Genomic DNA, 22,863 nt, shown 5'->3' with positions numbered 1-22,863 from the left:
TAGGAGAAGAGATCACATTACTCCTGTATTAGCCTCTCTGCATTGGCTTCCCATAAAATATAGAATAGAATTCAAGATTCTTCTTCTCACTTATAAAGCCCTAAATGGACAGGCACCAGCCTATCTCAAGGAGCTTGTAGTGCCATACAATCCCCTCAGAACACTACGCTCTCAAAATGCTGGACTACTCGTTGTTCCATTCGTCTCTAAAAGTAGTATAGGAGGAAGAGCTTTCAGTTATCAGGCCCCACTTCTCTGGAACCATCTACCAACCACGGTTCGGGGGGCAGACACCCTCTCTACCTTTAAGGTTAGGCTCAAAACATTCCTCTTTGGTAAAGCTTTTAGTTAGGAACCAGCTCATAGCTCATAATTAAGATGCAATAGGCATAGACTGCCGGGGGGGGGGTCTGGCATGCTCGGTTGGAGAGAGGTTGGAGAGGGCGTTAAGAGAGAGGTCATTTAGGTTAGAGAGGGACCGGAGAGGGTCCCATTCCTCTCTCAAACACTCCCTCTATGTCTGCTTCTTCCCTTGTGTGTTTGCTCCTGTACTCCTTCTGGCTTTTGTCTTGCAGGTCCGTGGGATCCTCAGTGTGGAGTTACAGAGTCTCAACAACTCTGTCTCCACCCTTTCCTCTGCACACACCCAACACAGCATAACGTGGATGGCTGTTCATCATAGGAATGGGATCCACACAAGGTTCCTGCTGCTTAACAGAAGGTTTTCCTTGCCGCCATGATGAATTCATGTTGGGTGTGGGATACATATGTATGTGTATATACGTATATATGCATATGTGTGTATCCATAAAATGAAGAGTCCGTCCTTAAGACTGCTCTACTGTAAAGTGTCTTGAGATACCATTGGTTATGATTTGGCGCTATACAAATAAAGATTGATTGATTGATTGATTGATTGATTGATTGATTGATTGATTGATTGATTGATTGATTGATTGATTGATTGACATGAAACGAAAGAATGGTGGCATGATTTCAGCCTGCTCCTGGGGCATAAACAGAAGGGCTTGTGACCTCTTCAATCACAGCGCGAAAGGCTTGTAACCGGTATTTCTCCCACGATGTCCTCAAGGTTGGATTTAAAATGCTTCAACAGACCGTATGCCTCGTAAGAAAGGTCAGCCGGTGACCCCCCGAGGTCTTTTCCTTTTTCCTTTCGTTTGCAACTTTCAAAGCAAACAAAAGCTCATCAAAGCACTGCTCCCGATCCAGAAGAAAGGAAACGCTCCTTGGCACTGCTCCCGAAAAGAAGAAACAGCTCCCGAAGGAGCACCTCCTTACTGCAGTTCCTCGACCAATGGTGATGTTGGTTCTTCCTCCGTTGGACCAGTCGCCTCAAGATCAGGGTCGACTGGTGTTGGCACCTTCCTGCAGTGTGATGCGTGAATCCACGTGGCTCGTTCTGCGACCTTCACAGCCGTGTGTGTCGTCAGTTGAACCTGAAAAGGGCCGATCCACCTTCGGTCGGTCCACCGTTTTGGTCTCGGGTTGTAGATGATCACGAAGTCATTAGGCTGAATATCGTGTAGATCAGGGGTGTCCAATTCCGGTCCTCGAGGGCCACTATTCAGCATGTTTTAGATGTTTCCCTCTTCCAACACACCTGATTCAAATGATCAACTCCTCATCCAGCTCTGCAGAAGCCTGATAACGATCCTAATCATTTGAATCAGGTGTGTTGGAAGAGGTAAACATCTAAAACATGCTGGATAGTGGCCCTCGAGGACCGGAATTGGACACCCCTGGCGTAGATGATCGGTTGTTGTCAGAGGAAGGGTAGTCGCCACACACCTGACAACCTTTCTTGGGATCGGTTGGTACCTGAACAGAAGAAAAGAAGGGGGGAAAAAACCATAAAAACAAAACAAAATAAAATAAAATGAAATGAAATGAAATAAAATAAAAAAGTTTAAAGAGTAGGGGTGTTAGGGTTAGTTAACTAACTAAATGAATAGTTAGTATGGCTCTGGTGCTCAGTTATAGCTTCCAGGAAGGCAGAGACAGGTCAGAGGTCAGGATCTGAGAGCTTTTCAGATCCTAAAAGGTGCTGCTGCACAATCACACTTAGGAGTGGGTTAGTGAGCGTTTAGCCATGCCTAGCTCAATGTTATCTGTAGCCCATTCACACGTGAGTGGGAAAATATGAGGCTGAAAGAAAAGCAGGAAGCATTAATTCGATTCTCCTTTCCTGGAGCAAGGAGAAGCATAGCTGGAGTTGCAGTGATTCTCAAACTGTGGTACGTCTACTACCAGTGGTACGCTGATACCTGGTGAAAAGCAACAATTTGAGAACCACTGTTTACAAGGACATGCAAGTCGGACAGAGAAGTGTGGAGCGTGACTACATGTCTTTTCAAGATGAATACATACAATTGGGAGACATGGAGATGTGAGAAAGCCAAATAAGTTTAACCTAATAAATAAATAATGTTATTTATTTATTTAAATTGTTTGTTTTATTTTTTTTGCTGTCTCATATTTATGAAGGAGAAATCTTATTCTATTCTTTATTTATTCTGAATAATGTTAACACTCCACACCTAATTACATAACCTAATTATTTTATAGAGCTGAATTTGTCAGTTCATTTATTTCATTATTTTCCCCCATAATTATTATTTGAGATGTAATTTACTTAATTTTGAAGGTAAATTGTTGGCAAAAGTGTCTCCTATTCTGTGTCTGAACCAGAGTTAAGCAAGATTATTGGCCCTTTAAGGTTAGACAGAATTAAAGTTAAGTTGAGTCGAACAATCATATTGTCTTTTGCTCTCTGCATTTATCCAATTCATAGGAGTGATGAGCCATAGCACAGTTTTGAGAGCTTCCTTAAATGCTCGGAAGTTACTTAACTTTAAACTATCTCATTTATATCTTTCAATTATCAAGAATTTCAGGAGGACCCTCTTTAAATCTCAGGCGACCCAGATTGGGCCACCAACCCGATGTTGAGAGCGCTTAATCTTATTCTTAAAAATGCCTAAACCCAGTGAAGGTGTTTTATGGTCGCTAAGTGCTGGTGGAACAAGAAGAAAATAGTTGGAGGGTTTTGAGGTATGTCATTTTCCTATGATAAAATATAAATCAAAAATCAGAGGGACGTTGGCCCTCTCCCTTCCCTTTTTTACATAAGAATACATTTGGATTCTTAAAACCATATGATAAATATAATTGGAAAATCACTTATCTGATCATTTTGGATGTGTCTCCGTTTTTCTCTCTCTTGTGTCTGCCTGCTTTTGTGCCCTCCAGCCTCCTCGACCTCCTCCTCCTCAGCCATAAAGGTCAAAGCCAGGGTCAACTGTATGCTCCTTTTGGAAATTTGAAGATCTGTCCCCACTTTCGCAGTTGGATTGGAAGTCTCTGTAGTCTCTGGAATAGATCCTTCAACTATCACATAAAACAAACTTCAAGAACTGCCTTCTTTCATCTCCGTAACATTGCTAAAATCAGATCTATCCTGTCTCAGAGCAACGCCGAAAAGCTAGTCCATGCTTTTGTTACCTCTCGACTGGATTATTGTAATTCTCTTTTAGTAGGCTGCCCAAGCAAGTCGCTTAAGACACTTCAGCTGGTTCAAAATGCTGCAGCACGTGTACTGACTAAAACTAGGAGAAGAGATCACATTACTCCTGTATTAGCCTCTCTGCATTGGCTTCCCATAAAATATAGAATAGAATTCAAGATTCTTCTTCTCACTTATAAAGCCCTAAATGGACAGGCACCAGTCTATCTCAAGGAGCTTGTAGTGCCATACAATCCCCCCAGAACACTACGCTCTCAAAATGCTGGCCTACTCGTTGTTCCATTTGTCTCTAGAAGTAGTATAGGAGGAAGAGCTTTCAGTTATCAGGCCCCACTTCTCTGGAACCATCTACCAACCACGGTTCGGGGGGCAGACACCCTCTCTACCTTTAAGGTTAGGCTCAAAACATTCCTCTTTGGTAAAGCTTTTAGTTAGGAACCAGCTCATAGCTCATAGTTAAGATGCAATAGGCATAGACTGCCGGGGGGGGGGTCTGGCATGCTCGGTTGGAGAGAGGTTGGAGAGGGCGTTAAGAGAGAGGTCATTTAGGTTAGAGAGGGACCGGAGAGGGTCCCATTCCTCTCTCGAACACTCCCTCTATGTCTGCTTCTTCCCTTGTGTGTTTGCTTCTGTACTCCTTCTGGCTTTTGTCTTGCAGGTCCGTGGGATCCTCAGTGTGGCGTTACAGAGTCTCAACAACTCTGTCTCCACCCTTTCCTCTGCACACACCCAACACAGCATAACGTGGATGGCTGTTCATCATAGGAATGGGATCCACACAAGGTTCCTGCTGCTTAACAGAAGGTTTTCCTTGCCGCCATGATGAATTTCATGTTGGGTGTGGGATACATATGTATGTGTATATACGTATATATGCATATGTGTGTATCCATAAAATGAAGAGTCCGTCCTTAAGACTGCTCTACTGTAAAGTGTCTTGAGAAACCATTGGTTATGATTTGGCGCTATACAAATAAAAGATTGATTGATTGATTGATTGATTGATTGATTGATTGATTGATTGATTGATTGATATTATGTTAGAACATCCACAATATGTCATATTGTCAGAAATCAGAAATGTTTTATTTGCCATGTACAGTTTTGAGGACAGTACAAGGAATTTGACTTGGTGGTTGGTGCACAAAACAAGCAACAAAAAGAAATAAAAGAAAAAAAAACAACACAACAAAGAACAACCCAGCAACAATAATAATAATAATAATGATAAATATAAAGGATGAGGGATAAATAAAGGATAGATAAAGAATAAAGGATAAATAGGATAAATATAAATATATATATACAGTGCAGCAGGTATCAAGCTGGTGGAGGTGGTGATCGGGTGGGGGGGGGGGGGGGGGGGGGGGGGGGGTTCAGTGGGTGACTTGGGGTGTGTTCATGTGGATGGTGGCAGAGGGAAAGAAGCTGTTTTTGTGTCTGGAGGTTCTGGTCCTGATGGACCGAAACCTCCTACCAGAAGGGAGAGATTGAAACAGTTTATGACCGGGGTGGGAGGGGTCGGCCACAATCTTTCCTGCACGCCTCAAAATCCTGGAGGCGTACAGGTCCTGGAGGGAGGGCAGATTGCAGCCGATGACCTTCTCTGCAGAGTGGATGATACGCTGCAGTCTGGCCTTGTCCTTGGCCATAGCTGCAGCGTACCAGATGGTGATGGAGGAGCAGAGGATGGACTGGATGATGGAGCTGTAGAAGTTCACCATCATCTTTGTTGGCAGACTGAACTTCCTCAGCTGCCGCAGAAAGTACATCCTCTGCTGAGCTTTTTTGATAAGGGAGCTGATGTTCAGCTCCCACTTGAGGTCCTGAGTGATGATGGTCCCCAGGAAGCAGAAGTACTCTACAGAGCTCACTCTAGAGTCTCCCAGGGTGAGGGGGGTGAGGGGGGCTGGGTTCTTCCTGAAGTCTGCTATCATCTCCACTGTCACGTGTCTATTTCAATCTATTTCCCCTTTGCTTCCCCTTTTATTCTCATCCTTCATCAAAAGAAGCAGTGACCAGGCATGATGGCTGTAGAAGGCAGGATCGGAGTCGAAAAGGCGGTGGCATTTTCTGTTCGGAAACATTAAGACTTAAATGAATAATTTAAAATATCCGTTTTCTTTTGTTGGATTTGATTCGTCTCCTTTGAATATACAGCCAGCATCCTGTATATTGGAAAAAACAACACAATAACAACAACTAAGACGAAGACATAGACAAGTGCACACAACAACGAGTATACGAGACACTGAACATGAACAGTAAGGTCAGTCAAGGTCAAAGCCAGTCATTCCACTGAAAGTGGTATTATATATTAAAAACGTCGTTTGGTGTTTTTAAACACCCAGAAAAATAACCTTTAAAACCTGGTAAACTTTTTAGAAGGCCCAAGGCCTAAAACCATAATTCTATTAACAAGCAGCAGTGAGATCTGAACACCCCACTACATAATTGGCAAAAACAGGGAAAAGATCTTGTGCCTCAAAACCCAAGAGGAAAGGAAGGTGAAACAGAGGAACATATGTAGTCAAACAGCCATTCATCGGTCAATCACTCAATGACACGTTCACGGCACATTCGCACTCATATCGCGGTTCTCTCAGGGATACGTAACGTGTCATCATTCAGTCATTCATGCACCGCACACGTTCATGCCTCAATTTTCACGTCCATGCTTTCACAAGGTTTCGCTGCATAGTGTCTAAGTACAATACAGGCCTCATCTAACCCACCAGCGGCGATAGTCAGTCCACCTCCTCTCTCGGAGTCAATGAGCTCTTATTGCCCCCCCATGCTTGGCAACCTTTTAGCGTTAATTAATTGCTTTTCACTGGTATCATCTGATTAATAAGAGGTACGCTCCTTTTTACTTCCGCCTTGGCGGAGTCTACACTTAGATTATTGCTCATGGTAGTAATGACAGTCTGCTACTTGCTGATCAGGCAAGAATGGCACGGCCGTGCACTAATAAACTCACAACTTTCTCAACAGCTGCTAATTCCAGAAATTTAAGACAAATATCTGAATCCGCCGGAGAACCTCTCAAACCTTGAAACGGGGAGACACACACACAAACTCTCAACCCAATTGTCTTAGGGAAAAAAAACAACGGAGACACTCACACAAGCTCTCAACCCTATTGTCTTAGAGAAAAAAACAACGGAGAGAGTCACACAAGCTCTCAACCCTATTGTCTTAGAGAAAGAAAAAAAACAACGGAGAGACAGTCACACAAGCTCTCAACCCTATTGTCTTGGAGAAAAAAAACAACGGAGAGACACGCACACCAACTCTGCAGAACTGTCAGGACTCTGGGCACTACTAATATTATTCGACTGTGAACAGAGCACGCAACCTCTAATATTATTCAACTTTAACTGGACCGGAGCCAGCCTCTAACAACCGTCACTCTAAGGTAACGTAGACTGAGAAATTTGTTCAGAATGATATTCGGTTACCTAGCATGTCTCAAATCAGGTGGGCCGCCATCCCCTGGCAAGACAGTATGACGCATGTTCAGCGAGTCAAGGATGGTGTCCGGGAGAGAGAAGCATTCCCCAGGAATTGTTCCGCCTATCGGAAAAGAAAGACCCCCCAAAGAGCGCTTCCCCTAGCAAGGTTTATCCTTTTTCTGCACATTAAACCAGGACTTCTTGTTTGAAAAGTAATTGCCTATGTACTCATAGCAACTAATGGGACAGTTTTCTCAGGGAAAAAATTTGGTACCCCCCCTGCTGTCGAGTGGTTTCGGGCCGGCAAGACAGTCCGATGCGGTAAGGAGGTGTGCGCAAAATGAAAACGATAAACGTTGAACTAGGCTGTCTGTCGCAAGCAGCTTCAAAAGGGTAAGGTACAGATTGTTTACGAGGGTATCGGTCAAAAATGTCAAAATGTAAACTTGGTTGAGGCTGCAGTCCTCAATCTCCGTCTCAATTTTCCTGAAATTGAGTAAAAACAAAAGAGTAAAAGAAGAATCTTCATTTAGAAATAACAAAGAAGAAAAAACGTGAGCTCAAAAAAAAATCATGGCCAATAAAAAAATAAAAAATAACTTCAGCTCCAAAAGCTGAGGCAACAGAGGGCTCTTTCTTCAACAGATGTAACCATATCTTGCATTGTGGGGGCCTCCCCTCAACGAGAAAACAAAAGGAAAGAAAAGCAAACAAAAACAAACCCATTAGTAACTATTTTCCTCCCTTTTGTTTGTTGTTTGTTTTTTTTTTTGTTTTTTTCTCATAAAGGCAAAAGCAGTGTAAATAAATGAGCAACATAATGAATAAAAGCAAAGATAAATGATGGGCACACATGGTCTCATGTGGCAAACAGGAGGGTTCTGTGTGAAGTTATGGTGGTCCTGCGTTTCAGCGCATATTTATGAACGTGTGTGTGTGACTGTATGTCTGGTCTGTCTGCTTAGAGCACACCCTCTTTTAAGTGTATCTCAAAGCGTGTGAGAGAATAAATGAAAACAAAATAATCTAGCGTACAGTCGTACGTTAGTATTGTCCTATTGAAGGAGAAGCTTGTTGGCTATTTGCTAGTTGCCCCCCCCCCCTTTAGTTCAAGGCTAAAGTGATATAGCACTACCACCAAAGGCTGTGGTGGACTTCTTTTGGCTTGGTATCCTCGTAGCTTTTGAAACAGTGTCTTTTTCGGTGAAGGCGTTCCAGCAGATGTGTGATCAGTCTGCAGTTGCTACCCATCATTCAGGCAGTAATCATGGTGTTAAACCCGCAACTCATTGGTGGGGGAGTGTCCAACCAACTCCGACGCCCACAGGTTCTCAGTCTTTGATAATTGGGCAGGATGTGTTAATCCCAGCATTGGCATGTGGCCCATTCCATAGATGATGAAGAGTTGACTTGGGACCGAGCGAGTTTTTTCGTTGCAGCATTGCTTTGCTGAATGGGAGAGTTGAGTCCTTTGATAGTCGATTTCCTTCTGAAGCTTGATCCTTTGTATGATGTTGACATTTCATTAGTGTAAGGGTTGGAGGTGATTTCACTCATTAAGAGCTTTCACTGAAGATGTCGCTTCTTCAGGGACAACCGCAAAGCCAACAGAAACTAATAATAAAAAAAATTATAATGATGATAACAGTAACATTAAAATAAAATAAAATGAAATACTGTAATCATCTGTGTGTGTTCGAGTGTGTGTTGCTCATAGTCATTTTAGAGTGGACCCCAGATATATCAAACATGAAATCAAATGAAATTTAAAATAAAAATAAAAATAGTGTCTGTGTTGCAATGGCTTAGCACTATTCTGTAGGCAGAGGGAAAGCTGAGAAACCACAACGTTGTGTCACTAACGCTGTTAGGTTTGGGAATCTATGTATTAATAGCAGACCGTATTACAAGTATGTAGTGTCTTAATCATGTGACCTTTCACTACACTGGCCAATGAGGGGCACTACGCCTGGATAGAGTCAATATGTGTGTATGTGTAAATCATCTCTCTCTGTGTGTGTGTGTCTCTCTCTCTGTGTGTGTGTGTGTGTCTCTCTCTCTCTCTCTCTCTCTCTCTCTCTCTCTGTGTGTGTGTGTGTGTGTGGCTCTCTCTCTCTCTCTGTGTGTGTGTGTGTGGGTGACGCGCGCGCACGGGGACAACACACGTTCGCACGTTCAGCTGAGAAAGAAGCCAAAACGCACAGAAAACACAGCAGCCGACTCTCGTCCAAAATGAAAGCATTAAAGCCAAACAACCAAAGGGAGAAATCTGATTCCATTCACACGTTTAAACAAAATAAAAACAAAGATTAAAAACAGTAAAACTCACCGAAAGCTTGCCGGTTTCATGATCTGAGTTCACATCATACCAAGATTGTATATGCGCATGCATATATTATTTGTTTATTGGATTCTTCATTTGTTTGATTCCCATGATTAGTGTTTTACTCCCTGTAGTCTTCACTACAGTTTAGGTTAGGGTTGGGGTTTTAATCTATTTTGATATCGGTACAGAGGTGAACTTGTTACATGGCACCAGGGTGTTTTGGAAACTTTGGTTGCCTGTCTATCCTATCCAGGACCTCACAGGCTGTCCGTGGAGGTGCCTGAACAAAAATATCCGGAACCCTTAGAAAAATATAGGGAACTTATAGTAATAAAAAGCGAAGAACTTCAACCATTTGAGCCTTTCCCATGGCAGTCTTTTCACTGCGTCAAAACACAGAACAGCTGAAGGAGGAGAGAACCTCCAGAATGATGGAAATCAATACAATGCTCGACTGGTTGCCTGTCTATCAACACAGAGCGAATATATATATGTAAATGAAAATTTATATATATATGAAAAGGCAGCTTTACCTTAATAGTCCGAATTGGTGTTTGAGGATCAACCGATGGTTCGTGGTCCAGTCTCTGTCCAGGGGCAGACTCGGAGTCCCATGCCATAAAAAACTGGCTTTGGGGTTTTAAGTGCGTCCACTCTCCGGTGCTGGTCCACGGCAGAAGCCCCCCAGAGTAGAAGATGGATCCTGTTCGTGATCGCCAATTTGTCACGGCAAATTTGCGGTTGACCTCATTTGGAGACATGATTTATTGCTCTGGTTGAATGATGGAGTCCAGTCGGAGCATGGTGATTTTATAAAAAAAAAAGATTTATTATAAAACTAAATAAAAGAGAGTACAAAAATGCGTGACCGTCTGGCCGGACGCCCACAGTTCTAACTCATCACGTATATTCCCCCTCAGTCCCCCTCCCTCCTCCCCCCAGAAGATAAAGAGGACAAAGAGGAGGAGGTGAAGGAAGAGGGTGAAAAGAGACAGTTTCTTCTTAGGTCAAAACAACCAGTTCTCTGGTATCTGCTGATTGTCATGGGTGCAGCTGGAGGTGTGTGCGTGTATGTGTTTGTGTGTATGAATGGATGTGTATGGGGTGTTTATGTGTGACTATGTGAGTGTGTGTTGGCATGTGAGTGTGTGCACAGAGGGTGCCTCTGAGTCTGACCTTGGTGATTCATGTGTTTTGGGAAGATGACCTGACCTAAAGCTAGAAGCAAAGTTGAAGACATGAAGAGCACACAATGGAAAGTTACAACCTAAGGCTTAAGGAATAAGGTGTATGAGTAAATATATTAATAAACATAACTAATAATTTTTGCCATAACAGTTAGAAGAGTTGAATCTTGACACCTGTGAGGTCTCCAATCAGTGGAAAGACAGACTTCTGCAACTTGGTGAGAAATATGAAGTTGTTATCTCACGTGATAGGATGGACTGCGGAGAGGCTGCAGACTTTGTCCATGAAATACACCTGCTGGATGAAAAACCGTTTTGCCTGCCCTACCGCAGAGTGCCACCAAGTCAATATGAAAAGCTTAGAACTGCTCTCAATGAGATGGAGGAAAGAGGCATTATTAGGATGTCGCACAGTGAGTATGCATCACCCCTGGTCCTGGTGTGGAAGAAAGATGGCTCTCTGCGTATTTGTACTGACTTTAGATGGCTAAATGCAAAGACGGTGAAAGACGCACATCCTCTCCCTCATCAGGCCGATGCCCTCTCTGCACTTGGAGGCAACATCTTCTTTTCCACCATGGACTTGACTTCCGGCTTCTACAATGTGCCACTCTTTGAGGAACACAAGAAGTACACAGCCTTTTCCTCACCATTCGGGCTCCACGAGTATAACAGAATGCCTCAGGGATTGTCAAACAGTCCTGCAACATTCATGAGAATGATGTTGTCAATCTTTGGAGATGAAAATTTTAGCAGCTTACTCTGTTATTTGAATGACCTGATGGTTTTTGCCCCCAGTGAGGAGCTGGCCCTTCAATGTTTGGAGATGGTGTTCTCACGCTTGCAGCAGCATAAGCTCAAACTTGCTACCAAAAAATGTCACCTGCTGAGAAGGACAGTTAAGTTCCTGGGTCACATCTCTGAGGACGGGGTGAGGAAAGATCCTGACAAAATACAGGTCATAATGAATGTCGGCGAGGCTGATCTGATGGAGAGTGATGGTATCACACCTTCCTGGAAGAAGATCAAATCTTTTCTTGGAATGGTTTTTTATTATCATCATTTAATCGCTGACTGCTCTGCCAAAGCCAAACCCTTGTTCAGGCTCCTCTCTGGTCAACAAGTAAAGTCTAATAACATGAGAGGCAGAAAACCCAAGAAAAGGTCTCCAACTGCACCAGTTCTCACCCCATCAGACTGGACAGCTGCATGTCGAGACTTTTTCCAGACCCTTAAAACTGACCTGGTTAGTGGCGTCATCCTAGCCCATCCTAACTTCGACGAGCCCTTCATCTTGGCAGTCGATGCTTCGTTTGACGGCATCGGGGCTGTCTTATCCCAAGTGCCACCTGGTGACACCGTGGCGCGCCCCGTAGCCTTTGCCTGCAAGACACTGTCCCGCTCACAAATGAATTACCCTTTGCACAGGTTGAAATTCCTGGCATTGAAATGGGCTGTTTGCGACAAATTCAGTCATTGGCTCAAGGGGAGACACTGCACTGCTTGGACAGACAACAACCCCCTTTCCTACATCCTCACAAAACCGCGTCTTGACGCCTGTGAGCAGCGGTCGGGGGCGAAGCTTGCAGCATATGACTTTGATCTCAAATTCGTTCCAGGCGCTAAAAACATAGTTGCAGATGCCTTGAGTCGTGAACCATTTGTGAAGTCATGTGTGAGTCATCGCCTGATGAAGGAGGCTTACATAGCACTGTTAGATGAAGTAAATGGTGTTGTCAGGGGTATGGTGCAGGATGCTTTTCGACTCACAAACAACTGTCTGGCTGTTCAAGAAGCAGAGCCTGATTCGTTAAGTCCCACTGCTGGGGCTGGTTCCCATCTTGCTGAGGGCTCCATCAGTCCTGAGGAGGTGTCAGCCGTGCTGAGTGTTTGTGGTGATGGTGTGCTGGTTCGTCTGCCAAGTGCTAGTCCACCATTATCCCAGCTGCTGACAGAAGATCCTTTGACTCTCGTCCCTCAGAGTCGGCTTTTGGGCCTTCAGGAGCAGGATCCAGCCATAAGCAGAGCCTTATATTACATGCAAAGGCGTAAGAGACCTACCAGGCGGGAAGCGGCGTCTGAGCCAAATTGCACCAAAATGCTTCTCAAACACTGGACAAAGTTAAGGATGCAAAACGGTGTTCTGTACAGAGTGACTAAAGACAGCAGATTAGACAAAAAAGTCTTCCAGTTTATTGTGCCAGATTGCCTCAAACACCAGATTCTGGTTGGCCTCCATGATAACACTGGCCATCAAGGCCGTGCAAGGACTTCTTCTCTTGCCAGAGAAAGATTCTTCTGGGTTGGAATGAAAAGAGACGTTGTGAACCATGTCCGCCGTTGTGAGAGATGCGTTGTTGGCAAAACACCTGAGCCTGAAGCCCGTGCACCACTTGAAAATATTCAGACTTCAGAACCAATGGAATTAGTGTGCATAGATTTCTGGACTGCTGAACTGAGTGGCAGCAAAACAGTTGATGTCTTGGTCATCACAGACCATTTTTCCAAGATGGCACACGCATTCCCCTGTCGTAGTCAGTCTGCAAAACATGTTGCTCGTCGGCTGTGGGATGACTTCTTTTGTGTGTATGGTTTTCCAAAGAGGATCCATTCCGATCAAGGCTCCAATTTTGAAAGCAGGCTGATGAGAGATCTTCTGGACATGGCTGGAGTGGAGAAATCGCACACCACCCCGTACCACCCAATGGGTAATGGTGTTGTGGAACAGTTTAACAGGACTCTTGGTAACATGTTGAGAGTGCTTCCACCGACAGCGAAGGCCAAATGGCCACAAATGCTACAGACATTGACCTTCAGCTACAACTGTACGGTGCATGAAACTACCGGCTTTGCTCCATTTTTCCTCATGTTTGGCCGAGTCCCACGCCTTCCCATTGACATCATGTTCCAACATGTCCCCCAAGATGACAAGGTTGTCAGCCATAATGAATTTGTCACCCAACTAAAGAGGGACCTGTCTGAAGCCTCATGTATTGCTCGGGAGCATAGTCGCCAAGAACAAGCTCACCATGCCAGACTCTACAACAGAAAAGTCAAGGGATCCCCATTGACTGTGGGCGATCGAGTGCTACAGGCCAATCGCGGTGAGAAAGGCAAGAAAAAACTCGCTGACAAATGGGACTCAGCTCCCTATGATGTCGTGTCAGTGCGGCCTGAGTTGAGCGTGTACAGGATTAAGAATGTTCAAAATGGCAGAGAGAAAGTTGTGCACAGGAACTTCCTTCTACCCATTGATTTCCTTAACTCGACTGCTGATGAAGCCTCCCATGTTGAATCAGACGCAAACGATGTGGCTTGTGGAAGTCATGGGGACTCAGTATTGGTGGAGAAAGGTGATCGTATTGCACAGACCATGGATTGGCTTATGCAAACTCCTGACATTGTGATCCCTGTCGATAAAAGTGATGAGAATGAGGATTTATCGGCTGATGATTCTTTTTCTGATGATGATGTTGCCAACGCTCCTGTTTGGGAAGATGACAGAACAATGCTGGACCAAGTCACTGCTGGCCCTGGTTGTGTCCTACGAGGCCCAGAACCTGCTACTGATTCAGAACCGGTCTCAACAAGTTCAGCCCCTGATCCAAATTCATCCTTGTTTGTGCCCGCCCTTGACTCAAACCAAGTAAGGACAACTCTGCCGCCTGGTATAGCTGCAGTCAGCATGACCCCTACCTCTGTTTTAGGCCCTGTTTTTGTTCCAAGTTTACCTGCCCCAGACTCAGATAGGGTGTGTCCCTTGCCTTCCAGAGTAAGATGTAGACAAAGATGCTGTGGTTTGCACTCAACCTCAGGTTTTGGGTACAGCACATACTGATGCAGTCACTACTAGATTTGGTAGACATGTCAGACCACCCAATAGGTTGATAGTTGACATGTCAACACAGACAGTTGGGGATGGTGTTTCTGTTTCGGGATCTTTTGCTTCATTCTTGAAGGGAATCTTTGGGGTCTAGGTGGCCTATTTTTTTAAAAAAAATTCCTTCTGAACTCTATTCTGAGTGGAATTTGATGGTGTGAGTTTGATATCCTTGTGTTTTTTTTGTATACTTACGATGTATTGGCTGTTATTTTGGATGTTTGGGATGTGTAAATGGCATCTTCTTTCTGTCTGTAACAAGTGTGGGGTCTGGTACCACCCTGTAAGGATCTCTGGATTGACTTTGGTTTACATCAGCGCTCCTGTTTCACTTCGTGTGGACTGATTGTAATTTTTTTTCTTTCTCTTTGTTCTTTTCTCTCTCTCCGATGTTTTGTTGTTCAGTGTTCGCCCAAAGTTTGACAGAATTTAGGGGGGTGTATGTAACGGTGTAATTAAGTTATTAAATTCCTGTAAAGTTTGGGACGCAAATATTATTATTTATATTTTATTTTGAAAATCCCAGCGGATGTTAATGCCGCGTATTGTTTGACTTGGCGCAGTCTGTGTGATGTCTGCTGGTGGTAAGTTGGTCTCCTGTTCACCGGTCACATTCCTGTTAAAACATGTGTTTTAGAGTGCATAGAGAATGTTGAAACCTTGATGTTTAATCACAGAGTGTTTATAATGAAGTTAGCATGTAGGTTAATTTGCTGTATTTCTTTAAACCTTTAAATTATCTCAGGGACTATACAGGGAGGCATGAAATCTATATTTCAAGCTGTGAGCTTGACAAACAAACAAACATGTTAGTGCAAATTGTTGTACTTCTTTTGAAATAGGAAAAAAAACATCTATCTAGCTTTATTAGACTTTGTAAGTGTGCAAAGACTGCATGAGTTGTCAACTATTTATTAATATGTTATGTTGTACTTCCTGTTGTCTTTATACTGTAATGCTGTTGGAATTCTAATTTTCCTAAGGACACCTTGAAAAAAATTATAAATTAGATTGAAAAATGTTAAAAAAAAGAAAGAAAGAAGCACTTTCAACTTCTTTAGCTCAAAAAATAAAAATAATGGTTGGAATAAATTTTTGATAACTCACTCATCTTAAACAGGAACGTCAAACCCAATATTCACGAGCCAAGCCCACCAAAAAACAGACACCTTTTTCCATTATTTTGTTACAAATAAAAACTAAAGAAAATATATCACTCGTGATCAATCACCATGTAGTAAATAAAGGGTTTATTTAATGAGAAATTGATCTACATAGAACTGTTAAACTTGGATATCATAATGTTAAAATCTGCGATGCATCGGCCAATATTGGCTTTAAAATTAAGCAAATGTTTTATCAATAACATAACAGGTTTTGCTTCCTTCATCAACAAATATCAATAGCTGCAATTAGGTGTGGAAAAACATATTGGTATCTGCATATTCAAAAGTTCAATATTGTGCACATGTAGTTGAAATCGATCTGCTTGGCTTGTTTTCTTTAAATGTGTCTCTTGATATAGATCACAAAAAAATCATAAAATGATAGAAATAGCCTCATGACAAAATTCAGGAAACAAGGTATGATAATGAAAAGCACAGGTTAGATTTTTTTTTTCCCTGTATGTTTTCTATGTATATCTGAAGATATTTACACTGTTGCCTTCCCGTGTCCTTCATCTGCTTTAATAGTTAATAGTAAACTTGGAAACTGAGCTATTAGCTTAATCAATGCTAACGGAAGCTAACCGCTAATAAGCTGAGATGCAGGCAGTGTTGTGCACACTGTAGTCTTACTTGCTAATGTGTGACTCTGTTTTTAGTTAATGCTGGAGTGAACTGGTGACCAACTAATATTAAGAAGCTGCCTATTTGTTGTCCCATGTTGCAGGTATGTTTTATTAAAGTCTGTTGATATTGTGTGTATTATACATTGTAAATTGTTTATTTAGAGAACTAAATTTTCATTTTGTTTTATTTCTATCCATTTCAATTGTATATAATTGCAGATTGATAATTATTGTTTAGTTAATAAGGCCTGAATGTTTGTCCCTTTGTTTAAAAATTATCACTATACGATCATGTATTGTTTGACTTGGGGCAGTCTGTGTGATGTCTGCTGGTGTTAATGCTGGAGTGAACTGGTGACCAACTGATATTAAGAAGCTGCCTATTTGTTGTCCCATGTTGCAGATTAAACAGCACTGTATGCTCCATCTATCCTGTCTCCTGGAAGTGTGTTTAAAACAACAAGCAGAGCAAAGTAGAGAGGGTGATGAAATAAACCCTGTAAGTAAATTATTATGAGAAATATTACATTTTATTATTATAGTAATAAGTTATGCATCTACAGTATAAGGATAACTAATTACATTATTTAACATATAATGTTTTAATTACGAAGCATTCATCAACAGTTTATTAATGCATTAACTGATATGTGATATAATAATAATTATAACATTAACTGTTAATTAATGCTATAAAAGAATAGCTAATTACACTATTTAACATTTATTAATGCTTAGTAATGTTTGAATTACTAAGCATTACAAAATGAACTGCTTATTAATGCATTAACTAGTGTGTTAGTTAATATATTATTATGACTATTATAACATTATTATACTGTCAATTAATTAATGTTTAATAATGCATTAACTCTCTTAATTAAGGGACCGTTATTGTAAAGTGTTACAGATTTTACTCTCCATTCCTTGCATGGAGCACAAAGCGCATTTTTTTTTTTTTTGTCCTTTCTTAAACAACCAATCACAGATTATAGCAGACTGCATTATACCCAGCAACAGATTCAACCACACCTCCTCAGTAAGAAAAAAAGTTTCTGTCCCTCCTTGCCCAGAATTGCTCTCAGAAACTTACTGAATCCCTTTCAAGCCAAGATTCCTTGCTATGAATTTTTTTGGCTAATTTAGGAACTTTATGAGACTCTGAGAAGCTTCGTAAATACTCTGACATTGTGATCCCTGTCGATAAAAGTGATGAGAATGAGGATTTATCGGCTGATGATTCTTTTTCTGATGATGATGTTGCCAACGCTCCTGTTTGGGAAGATGACAGAACAATGCTGGACCAAGTCACTGCTGGCCCTGGTTGTGTCCTACGAGGCCCAGAACCTGCTACTGATTCAGAACCGGTCTCAACAAGTTCAGCCCCTGATCCAAATTCATCCTTGTTTGTGCCCGCCCTTGACTCAAACCAAGTAAGGACAACTCTGCCGCCTGGTATAGCTGCAGTCAGCATGACCCCTACCTCTGTTTTAGGCCCTGTTTTTGTTCCAAGTTTACCTGCCCCAGACTCAGATAGGGTGTGTCCCTTGCCTTCCAGAGTAAGATGTAGACAAAGATGCTGTGGTTTGCACTCAACCTCAGGTTTTGGGTACAGCACATACTGATGCAGTCACTACTAGATTTGGTAGACATGTCAGACCACCCAATAGGTTGATAGTTGACATGTCAACACAGACAGTTGGGGATGGTGTTTCTGTTTCGGGATCTTTTGCTTCATTCTTGAAGGGAATCTTTGGGGTCTAGGTGGCCTATTTTTTTAAAAAAAATTCCTTCTGAACTCTATTCTGAGTGGAATTTGATGGTGTGAGTTTGATATCCTTGTGTTTTTTTTGTATACTTACGATGTATTGGCTGTTATTTTGGATGTTTGGGATGTGTAAATGGCATCTTCTTTCTGTCTGTAACAAGTGTGGGGTCTGGTACCACCCTGTAAGGATCTCTGGATTGACTTTGGTTTACATCAGCGCTCCTGTTTCACTTCGTGTGGACTGATTGTAATTTTTTTTCTTTCTCTTTGTTCTTTTTCTCTCTCTCCGATGTTTTGTTGTTCAGTGTTCGCCCAAAGTTTGACAGAATTTAGGGGGGTGTATGTAACGGTGTAATTAAGTTATTAAATTCCTGTAAAGTTTGGGACGCAAATATTATTATTTATATTTTATTTTGAAAATCCCAGCGGATGTTAATGCCGCGTATTGTTTGACTTGGCGCAGTCTGTGTGATGTCTGCTGGTGGTAAGTTGGTCTCCTGTTCACCGGTCACATTCCTGTTAAAACATGTGTTTTAGAGTGCATAGAGAATGTTGAAACCTTGATGTTTAATCACAGAGTGTTTATAATGAAGTTAGCATGTAGGTTAATTTGCTGTATTTCTTTAAACCTTTAAATTATCTCAGGGACTATACAGGGAGGCATGAAATCTATATTTCAAGCTGTGAGCTTGACAAACAAACAAACATGTTAGTGCAAATTGTTGTACTTCTTTTGAAATAGGAAAAAAAACATCTATCTAGCTTTATTAGACTTTGTAAGTGTGCAAAGACTGCATGAGTTGTCAACTATTTATTAATATGTTATGTTGTACTTCCTGTTGTCTTTATACTGTAATGCTGTTGGAATTCTAATTTTCCTAAGGACACCTTGAAAAAAATTATAAATTAGATTGAAAAATGTTAAAAAAAAGAAAGAAAGAAGCACTTTCAACTTCTTTAGCTCAAAAAATAAAAATAATGGTTGGAATAAATTTTTGATAACTCACTCATCTTAAACAGGAACGTCAAACCCAATATTCACGAGCCAAGCCCACCAAAAAACAGACACCTTTTTCCATTATTTTGTTACAAATAAAAACTAAAGAAAATATATCACTCGTGATCAATCACCATGTAGTAAATAAAGGGTTTATTTAATGAGAAATTGATCTACATAGAACTGTTAAACTTGGATATCATAATGTTAAAATCTGCGATGCATCGGCCAATATTGGCTTTAAAATTAAGCAAATGTTTTATCAATAACATAACAGGTTTTGCTTCCTTCATCAACAAATATCAATAGCTGCAATTAGGTGTGGAAAAACATATTGGTATCTGCATATTCAAAAGTTCAATATTGTGCACATGTAGTTGAAATCGATCTGCTTGGCTTGTTTTCTTTAAATGTGTCTCTTGATATAGATCACAAAAAAATCATAAAATGATAGAAATAGCCTCATGACAAAATTCAGGAAACAAGGTATGATAATGAAAAGCACAGGTTAGATTTTTTTTTTCCCTGTATGTTTTCTATGTATATCTGAAGATATTTACACTGTTGCCTTCCCGTGTCCTTCATCTGCTTTAATAGTTAATAGTAAACTTGGAAACTGAGCTATTAGCTTAATCAATGCTAACGGAAGCTAACCGCTAATAAGCTGAGATGCAGGCAGTGTTGTGCACACTGTAGTCTTACTTGCTAATGTGTGACTCTGTTTTTAGTTAATGCTGGAGTGAACTGGTGACCAACTAATATTAAGAAGCTGCCTATTTGTTGTCCCATGTTGCAGGTATGTTTTATTAAAGTCTGTTGATATTGTGTGTATTATACATTGTAAATTGTTTATTTAGAGAACTAAATTTTCATTTTGTTTTATTTCTATCCATTTCAATTGTATATAATTGCAGATTGATAATTATTGTTTAGTTAATAAGGCCTGAATGTTTGTCCCTTTGTTTAAAAATTATCACTATACGATCATGTATTGTTTGACTTGGGGCAGTCTGTGTGATGTCTGCTGGTGTTAATGCTGGAGTGAACTGGTGACCAACTGATATTAAGAAGCTGCCTATTTGTTGTCCCATGTTGCAGATTAAACAGCACTGTATGCTCCATCTATCCTGTCTCCTGGAAGTGTGTTTAAAACAACAAGCAGAGCAAAGTAGAGAGGGTGATGAAATAAACCCTGTAAGTAAATTATTATGAGAAATATTACATTTTATTATTATAGTAATAAGTTATGCATCTACAGTATAAGGATAACTAATTACATTATTTAACATATAATGTTTTAATTACGAAGCATTCATCAACAGTTTATTAATGCATTAACTGATATGTGATATAATAATAATTATAACATTAACTGTTAATTAATGCTATAAAAGAATAGCTAATTACACTATTTAACATTTATTAATGCTTAGTAATGTTTGAATTACTAAGCATTACAAAATGAACTGCTTATTAATGCATTAACTAGTGTGTTAGTTAATATATTATTATGACTATTATAACATTATTATACTGTCAATTAATTAATGTTTAATAATGCATTAACTCTCTTAATTAAGGGACCGTTATTGTAAAGTGTTACAGATTTTACTCTCCATTCCTTGCATGGAGCACAAAGCGCATTTTTTTTTTTTTTGTCCTTTCTTAAACAACCAATCACAGATTATAGCAGACTGCATTATACCCAGCAACAGATTCAACCACACCTCCTCAGTAAGAAAAAAAGTTTCTGTCCCTCCTTGCCCAGAATTGCTCTCAGAAACTTACTGAATCCCTTTCAAGCCAAGATTCCTTGCTATGAATTTTTTTGGCTAATTTAGGAACTTTATGAGACTCTGAGAAGCTTCGTAAATACGGGCACTGGTTCTTAGGTCCTCAATAGCTGCATCCTGCTGAACCTACTTAATATTATTTTTTTTCTATTAATTCATTCTGTTAAAACTCTTTACACAGTTCTGCTCTCTTTAACAAAACCTAGGATATGTTTTTTTCTTGCCCTGCTGAAAAAAGTTATAAAAACTATCTTCTCCTGTAGATTAGTCTGATGCCATGTATTTCTCTGATGAGCCTTGGAGAGTACATTTTTTTTACGTGTTCCCTTTGTCAGGACTTGCTGAAGAATGAGGTGAGGTTGGTACGCACAACCACAGTTATATCAAATACCAGAAACAAACCTAAAGCTGTCTCAACACACATCTCAATTAAAAGGGGGGAACAGGTCTAAATCTGAGAAGTGTTTTAGATTCTCCATGTGGTTGTGTTATGAATGTCTTCAGAAAAACTCTAGAAAAATTAGAAAAAGCCATTTGTTTTTCATCCAGTTTTGAATTTTTCCGCCCAAAGCGTGGTGGATGAAAAGAGAATAGTCACATTATATGGAAAAGTCAGACATTATTAAACCTTGAGACTGTAAACCACTACAATATATAAATATATACAATATATATATATATATATATATAAAAAACTACTCTTCCTCACCCTTCCCGGGCGGTCTCTTTTTTCCTCCAAGCTCGGGTCCTCTACCAGAGGCCTGGGAGTTTGAGGGTTCTGCGCAGTATCTTTGCTGTTCCGAGAACAGCACTTTTCTGGACCGAGATGTCTGATGTATTTCCTGGGATCTGCTGGAGCCACTTCTCCAGTTTGGGGGTCACTGCCCCGAGTGCCCCAATGACCACGGGCACCACTGATGCCTTCACCCTCCAGGTTTTCTCCAACTCTTCTCTGAGCCCCTGGTATTTCTCTAGTTTCTCGTGTTCCTTTTTCCTGATGTTGAAGTCGCTTGGTATTGCTATGTCGACCACAACCCTTGGGGTGGAACCCTCCGTGCATGGTTAGGAGACAGTGTGACGGAGTTCTCTCATGATTATCAGACTTGTACTCTGATGTAATGACCAACAGGTGCCATGTAGGTGGCAGCAGCACATCTTTGGATGAGGGATTAGCCATGATGGGCAAAGGTTAGGGGGGGATCAAAGGAGTTTACGAGGCAGAAAATGGCTATGAGAGTTGATGGTGAAGCTCCCAGCAGCTCACAGTAGCACACACTGGAGCAGAGCATGTGTGGATCTAACTGGACTATTGAGAGTGTCATGATAGTGAGCAAAAACGATCAACAAACCGGGGCAAGCGGTGAGACTCAGTGTGTCCGGGAGGAGGAGGAAGTTGTGTGTTTGGAGACTGATGGGGGGAGAGACTTGGAGCAAGGCCAAAATACAGTAAGAAAAAACAAAACAAAACAAAAAATACAATATGAAAACCATTCAACTCTGACCCAGATAACAAAATAATAATAATAATAATAATACTTTTTGCCATCAAAAGCCCGGTCTCGGTGTTGTTTTTGTAGTTTTATAGAGGACAACCAATGTTGAGGTGTCTCTAAAGCAAAAAAAAAAAAAAAAATGCTTCAAAGTCACAGACGGGTTTTTTTCAGAATAAAGCCTTTTTTCTCATCTTTTTGTCAGAAACTGGCCTGTTGTGTGAAACTTGCCTCTATTTTACTGCTGATTACGGAATAAAAAAACAAGCTAGAAACAAAACAAAAAAAAATGTTCTGATGAAAGTAGAGAGTCTAATCTTTTAGAAGTAGAATCTTTTATATTGTCATAGTACATATTATTCTGTGTCTTTAAAAATTAGTCAACATGCTAAAAAATGGCTGGCAGTGAGGGTGTAGCCATTCTGAAAATGGCTGGCAGCCAATGAGTTAAGACATGTATAGCACACATTGCTGCGCAACAAGTTCACACAGCTGAGATGTGTCAGACTCACTACAATCACAGGTACACACAATCACGACGTGAAACTCACACACAGCCCTATAAATACTATAATCCAGGGGCAAACAGCCCTGCTTTCCAGTTATCAGCCTCCCATCACCTCAGGCA

This window comes from Gouania willdenowi, chromosome 6 (assembly GCF_900634775.1).
Source record: "Gouania willdenowi chromosome 6, fGouWil2.1, whole genome shotgun sequence".
NCBI lineage: Eukaryota > Metazoa > Chordata > Actinopteri > Blenniiformes > Gobiesocidae > Gouania > Gouania willdenowi.
Note: the sequence above shows the minus strand (reverse complement) of the source record.